We start from the raw sequence: 7780 nt of genomic DNA, 5'->3' as shown, positions 1-7780 counted from the left end.
GCACGGGTTCAGTTCTCTCGAAATAAATGAAATGATACGATCCATATAATATAATTTGAGAAGTGTAAAACTCACTGGTCGGTCTGCTAATGCAAAGAGCGGGGGAAAGAAAAGCACTTGCGAAAATGAGACCAGAGGCCGAACGGAATCTCTCTAATTCCCCTTGAAGAAAGACCATTCTAATTAAAAAGAGGTGCCAGTAAAAAATGGGAGAAAAAAATTGAAAAGGGTATTATCAATAAAACGGGCTAATTCATGTGTACCTGAACAGCGTAATGCAGTCTTATTGCCTCGCAGTGTAATTTCCTTGTGGGTTTTGTGTCATCTGAAGTCTCTTCTAATAGCCTTGAATATCACTTTTACGGTTTGCTAAGAAAAGAGCATTGTCTTGGTGACATATATTAACTCAAGGTAGCATGCATTCAAGTTAAAAGGTTCAGAGGGTTTCCTAGAGTACCAGCAAGATGTGGTCCTCTGTGTGTTATTGAAGGCTACTCTTCCCATCTGGTATTCCTACCTAAAACTGAGCCACACTGGTGTAGTGTGGTGTAGTGTTTAAGAGTGGTGGACTCTAATCTGGAGAACTGGGGTTGATTCCCCACTCCTCCACATGAGTAGCAGAATCTAATCTGGTGAACCAGGTTTGTTTCCCCACTCTTCCATATGAAGCCTGCTGGGTGTCCTTAGGATTGTCACAGTTCTCTCTGGACTCTCTCAGCTCCATCTATCTCACAAGGGGTCTGTTGTGGAGAGAGGAAGGGAAAGGATTTTGTATGCTATCTTGAGACTCCTTACAGGAAACAAAGGCAGGGGAAATCCAAACTCTTCTACTCTTCTTCTTATCCATTTGCATGATCTGTCTTTTATTGACATCAGTCTGTTTTTTTGGGCTGATCTAGTCATGGTCTTGGTTATCCACAGGGATATAAAAAAGAAAAACAATAAAGATTTCTTACTGGTGCTGTCTCTTTGGGGGGATTGAAGCAGCTATTGGAAGGTTTGGGAAGACACTCCTTGCATCTGAACATCTACCAACTGAAATCTGAAATCTTGCAGAACCTCCAACTCTTAGCAGGCCATTGTACCAGAAGAAGAAAAAAAGATCAACAGAAGGCAAAGTTTACCAGAAAATAAAATGATGCTACGGAAAGTTCAAGTTAAACTACTAAGGTTGATTCCCCACTGGCAGAGTCGACCTAGGTTCAACCTAGGTTCAACGTAGGTATTCCCCACAGCTGCTGAGTTCGACGCGGTTCTGTCCCAACTTCTCCCCCTCTAACTGTCAAATTTCTGACTCCGCTAGGGAGGTACAACTTTTTCAGCGAACCTAGGTAGAACTCAGGTCGAAGCCGGTAAAGTGGGGAATCATCGAGGAACTGTTCCCTCCGGTCAGCCAATCACAGTTCAGTATTTTGGACATGCACAGAATGGGAGACTTGCGGCGGGGAAAAGCGCGCCTTTTAAAAAGAAAATCCTTCTTGTATATGAAGCGATGGCCATACATATAAACAGCACACGTTAACACACTGCTTTGTGACTATATTGCCGTTATGTAAAAAACAAAAAAGGGACTCACGATCACATTCCCATGGTAACACAACAGCCAATCAGGAACAAAGAGCAGAAGATGCACAGAGGTGATCCCCCCTCTGAGCTCAGCTCCGGTTGGGCGAACTTGGCTGCTGTGGGGAGTAACAATGGAGTCAACCTAGGTCAGTACTTTTCAGGGACCCAGGTCGAACCTAGGTTGATTCTCAAGTGCGGAATCAACCTAAGAGATTCTAAGAGATTTTAATGGTGTAGTGGTTAAGAGCGGTAGACTGTAATCTGGTGAGCTGGGTTTGTTCCTACACATGAAGCCTTCTGGGTGACCTTGGGCTAGTCACAGTTTGTTCAGAACTCTCAGCCATACCTGCCTCACAAGGTGTCTGATCCAGCAGTGCTCTTCTTCTGTTCTTAAATGTTGCTGCTGGGGAGAAAAAGACCATGAAGGATGACCTGGGGGTGGTATCTGTAGCAGGAAGGATAAATGGATAGAAACTGCCAATTTACCTCTTGGATGAACTCAATGCCTTTTCATGCAAGCATCAGCAAATGGATCAAAAATATTTATAGTATTTTTTTCCAGACTCAGTTTTCCAAAGCACTAAAAACCTCTTCAGCCCCAATTCTGTGAATCTTAAAACGAAATGAGTGTCAAATTTACCTCTAAATAGGAGTGAGATGGCTTTATCTGGCGTTGTTCTTTTACCATGCTGGAAATTTACTTGACACTGAGTCAGGGCCGGAGCAAGGGGGAACTACAACCGGGGCACGTGTGCACCCTGCACCCCTGCAACGCCACACCACCCGTGCAGTGCGTTGCCGGTGCGTGCGTGCACCTCACCCCCCCTTAGGCGGCTATGCCACCGCGCAGAGTTCAATTTCTTCTTTTGACTCTGGTTTTCTTGGGGGGGGGGGTGGGAGGGTGAATCCTGAAATTTATCCTGGGAATCTGTGTAGTAATGCGGTTTGCAACAGTTTTCCTTGAGTCACTCCCATCTTCCCATCCCAACCCCACCCCTTCTTTTGCGCAGTCATCTATGATTGATAGAAACACCACCAAAGCGTCCCTCTTGATGTGATACATCAATGTGTTAGAGCCACAAATGCCAGGACCTTTTGTTCTATGTGCACTGTTTCCCCCTGTCTAGCCTAATCAATCTATTAGAGTGACTGTGTGTAAACCCGATAATCAGTTCCCATTTCCATGGAGAGCTTTACACAGTACATTAGAACGCGGAATATGGGACAAGCCAGTTGGATCAGACCAGAGTCCATCTAGTCCAGCTCTCTGCTGCTCGCAGTGGCCCACCAGGTGCCTTTGGGGAGCTCACATGCAGGAGGTGAAAGCAATGGCCTTATGCGGCTGTTGCTCCCGAGCACCTGGACTGTTAAGGCATTTGCAATCTCAGATCAAAGAGGATCAAGATTGGTAGCCATAAAATGGAAACTTCTCCTCCATAAATCTGTCCAAGCCCCTTTTAAAGCTATCCAGGTTAGTGGCCATCACCACCTCCTGTGGCAGCATATTCCAAACACACATGTTTTGAGGGCATGAGCGCAGCCAAGGGGGGGGGGGGGAGGTTCGAGGAAGTCTTTGCAGAAAGGGCCATAATTTCACATTGTAAAAAGTGTCGCTGAGAGAAAGCGCCAACCAGCTTATAGCAACCCTGGAAGGTTTTCGGAAGGCAAGAGACAAAACAGAGGTGGTTTGCCAATGTGTTGACCCTGCATGGCCAAAATTGTAGATCTTTGCTGGTGTTACTTTCAGGGGTTCAGTTAAGAGACACCAGAGTGCAAAATCCAGAGATAATTGATTTAGTCTTGAGACAAATGAAGAAAGTCACGAAAGGAACTCCTGCTCTAAAAAAACTTTGAGTGCCAAACAAGACTGACCAAGAGAACAAAGCAGCTGGTATAAGCAATGAGTCCTGAGCTCTGCATTCTGCACAGCCAGGTGGAAGATGCCTTACCCGGGTGGCTTAGGAGGGAAAAGGTGAACTTCAAAACATTTTTTTAAAGGCGTCTTGAGCAAAATAAAGGCATCCTAAAAGTGTCTTGGGGAAAAGACTGTGTGGAGTGCCTTCTCAGGACGCCTTTTTTGTGTTCTCGGAATGTCTTATTTCAGCTGTGCAGAAATGACCAAAGGAAACCCACCTCCTGAACACCTCGTGCCTTGGCTTCGCCACAGGATTTTAATACAAAGTCAGTTGTGACTTGAGGGGCACTTTCACCCATAATGAGCTGTAAGGACATCCTGAGTTGGTCTGATTTCTCCTGAAATGTCTCACATGGGAGTAGGCTGCAAACCACAGTCTAGAGTCAAAATACCTGCACCACCAGCTGAAACCAGTCTTGAAGTGAAGGAGAACTTTCCTGAAGTAAAGTTCAATGGACAAATTGTTCCAGGATAGAGCTCTGAGGTAAGTGGCATCCTTAATTGTATTTGCAAATGGTTTAGCTTCTCTGTGTACCTTAAGGTATGGTGACCAGACGCCCTCTTCCGCTTTTGACAGGGACAGTCCCACCTTTAAAACAATTTTGTCCCTTAGCGCGTCCCACGCGGTTTTTTTTGAACCATCCCGATTTTTTGGAAGGCTGTCGCGACTGCCTTCTGGGGTACGTCCCAGAAGGCAGTGCGGCAGCCTCAATGGCACGTGCCCGCCCGCCTGGAGTTGTCCGGTTTACAAAGGTGACAATCTGGTCGCAACCTTTAACTTCTAAGGATATAGAACAAAGAGCTCTACCGCGAATCCTTCATAACTCACCAATTCCAATGCCACCACATGGAAGACTGAGGGGCCACCCCAAAGCATGCTTCTTGAGATACACAGCCCCATGGTCGTCTCTCACTAGATTTTTTTTTTTCAGTCATTAACCTGGAATATTCCACTCAGAAATACAGGACGTTCTGCAGGAAAGGTGAAAGCCGCATTGGCGCGATGAGCATAAAAACTTTAATGGCACCCATTATGTATAGTTAAGTGAAGCAATTTGAGAACCATGGAGATGAAAGGTGTCGGGGAAAGTATCCAGGTGAAATGATATTATCTCAAGATTTCTTTTACATTTTTTAATATTACTTCTGACTTCCTTCTGCCTCAAAGGGATCCCAGACCACTTTATGAACTCCCCTTTGTTCATGGGCAATGATGAACTCGAGTGTTCTCTGCCTGCAAGCACACAAGAAAGATGACAGGTCACGCATCTGGCCTCAATTTGCATTTTGCCATGGAGAGCAAAATTGGTCTCACAGTATAGAGTAAAAAGGCCACTCAACTTCACGCAGATTCAGTGGAGATGAAGCAGTTTTTCATTGGATAACCCCCTATGCCACTGGGGAGGGATGGCTGAAAAATTTGTTTGCTTGTTCTTTTTAGTCTGCACAAAATTCATAGATCCTTCAGACCTAGGCCCCTTCCGCTGCATCTAAGAAAATAATGCATTTTCAAAAAACTTTCTTCAACTGTTTTGGTAAGTGGATTTTGCCATTCCTCGCACAGCTTCAAAAGAGCAATGAAAGCAGTTTGAAAGTGCATTATCTCTTGCCATGTGCGGGATGAGCCCTAGTTTGTTTTTTTTTCAACACTGACTTACTTATGCCCTCCATATTCCAAATTGAACCGCCTCTTTGAACAACGAGGATCCCAGGCAGTTGAAAATGGTGGCCAAGTTCCTGCTTTCGAGCATATTGTGAAATAAGTCTCTTGGCTCTCCTCCTTTATTCACTTATTTTCTTTGAAGTTTGTACTGGTATGAACTACGAGCAGTTGTTTTACCCGCGTTAAACTCTGTGATCATGCTGCACTGCAATAAGTTTTATCTGTATTTTCTCTTGATGCCTAATCCCAAGGTTTTTGAATTGAACTGAATTGAATTGTTTGCTTGTTTATGGCACACACTTGCCCACCCTTCTGTACAAATGTATGAGGATGTGTTCCGGTCATCCCTCTTCGTGGCACTGAGCTACCAGCCTCTAAGTGGGACATGAGGATAGCCTATGAAATTATAGCTCATTTCTATTCTACAGAGATCAGTCCCCTTGGAGACCATGACTTCACTTTGTGGGTGGACTCCATGACATTGTGCCTTACTGGGGTCCTTGTCCTCCCCAGCCTCCACCCCCACAACTCCAGGAGTTTCCCAACCTCAATCTGACTACCTTACCTCCAGTGGTGGGATCCAAAAATTTTAGTAACAGGTTCCCATGGTGGTGGGATTCAAACTGCGGCGTAGCGCCAATGGGGCGTGGCGGGGCACAACGGGGGCATGGCCAGGCATTCCGGGGTTGGGGCATTCCTGTGGCAAGGACGCAGCCGCTGCGCCGGTCCTTGGGCGGGAAACGAATGCACGCGGGTGCAGGCTTCCACTCACGCCGGTGCACCTCCTGCTAGACTGCTTCAAGTTCTGCGCGTTACTGCTGAGAGGAGGGGCGTAACTAAGGCAAAAATCATGTGACAAAATCACCAATTAGTAACCCCCTCTCGGCACACACAAATAATGAGTAACCTACTCTTGGGAACCTGTGAGAACCTGCTGGATCCCACCTCTGCTTACCTCCCAATGCAGGGATGACCTGCAACTCCAGCCACTTATTCTGGCTGAAAGCGTCCCAGTGAGTCACGAGGTGAGTAAGCATTTGAACCAGGGTTTTAATTGACCCAGTACAAGATTCCTTTTAGGCAAAGCAGTAGAGAGGCCAGCCCTTCTCATACTGTCGGCAAAGTGATGGGAAATGGGGTTTAATTTATACTTATACTTTGAAGAGCCCCGACCTGGATGACTTGGACTAGCCTAATCTTATCAGGTCTTGGAAGCTAAGCAGGGTCGGCCCTGGTTAATACTGGGGTGGGAGACCACCAAGGAAGTTCAGAGTTGCTACACAGAGGCAGGCGATGGCAAACCATCTCTGTTTATCTCTTGCATTAAAAACCCAGTGAGGGGATCACTGAAAATCAGCTGCAATTCAGCACTTCCAATTCCCAACCAAAACTAGTTGGATTCCATTGTAGCAAAATGGCTTCCATATCAATTTGAATGAGGGCTTTATTTTAAATGGAAAGAGATAACTCGGGGGCAGTGCCCAATCACAAAATTATGGAGAACTGCTTACAGAAAGTGTCTTTGGATCAAATTCTTACTGCTCATTGATAACAGGACACCCTAAAAGGGGGTTGAGTTTTATCACCATCTGTTTACATTATTTACATTTTTTAAAAAGGTCTTGTTAGCATTAGCAGGGTGTGTTTTAAACTGTGTGTTTAATTAGATTATAACTAGATCACAATAATATGTTATAATTAGATTATAATAATATGTTATAATAATATTTTATTTATTATTTATTTATTATTTTATTTAATATACTGCCCTATCCTCAAAGGGCTCAGGGTGGTGAACAATAAAATATCATATATAAAAACATACATATAAGTTAAAAACAGTTACAATCTAAAACAATGTCCCACAAAACCCATATGCAACCCTCCCAGGAGCAAAATAGTGGGTCCCGATGTTGGTGGGGACCCCTGTAGAGCAGGGGGGGCGGGGGCAGGGGCATCCTCAGCGGCTGGTCTCTCCGAAGGCCCGGTGGAACAACTTGGTCTTACAGGCCCTGTGGAACTCTCCAAGGTCCCGCAGGGCCCGGACAGCAGGTGGTAGAGTGCTCCACCAGGCAGAGGCCAGATCCGTAAAGGCCCTAGCCCGAGTGAAGGCCAGCTGCATCATTGAGGGGCCAGGGATCTCCAGTAAATTGGCCTCTGCTGAACGCAGAGGTTGACCCGGGACGTATGGGGTAATGCGGTCCCGAAGGTATAAGGGTCCCAGGCCGCGAAAGGCCTTAAAGGTCAATACTCACACCGGGGAATTCAACCGGTAACCAATGCAGGCGGCGCAACACAGGGTAAATATGTTCGCGAAAGGCGCCCCCTGTGAGCAGCCGGGCCGCCGCATGTTGGACCAGTTTCAGTTTCCGGATCAAACGCAAGGGAAGGTCCGCGTAGAGCGAGTTACAATAGTCTAACCTGGCGGTGACCGTTGCATGGATCACAGTGGCTAGATCAGCTTTGGAGAGGAAGGGAGCCAGCCATCGGGCCTGTCGGAGATGGAAAAATGCAACCGGGGTTATGTGGGCCAATATGTTTTTTTTATTCTGATGCTCGCCACCCTGAGCCTTTGGGGGAGGGCGGCCTATGAATGAATGAATGAATGAATGAATGAATGAATGAATGAATGAATG

Source organism: Sphaerodactylus townsendi, linkage group LG02, assembly GCF_021028975.2.
Source record: "Sphaerodactylus townsendi isolate TG3544 linkage group LG02, MPM_Stown_v2.3, whole genome shotgun sequence".
Taxonomy (NCBI): Eukaryota; Metazoa; Chordata; class Lepidosauria; order Squamata; family Sphaerodactylidae; genus Sphaerodactylus; species Sphaerodactylus townsendi.
The sequence above is the reverse complement of the archived record's forward strand: the minus strand, read 5'-3'. Positions refer to the sequence as shown.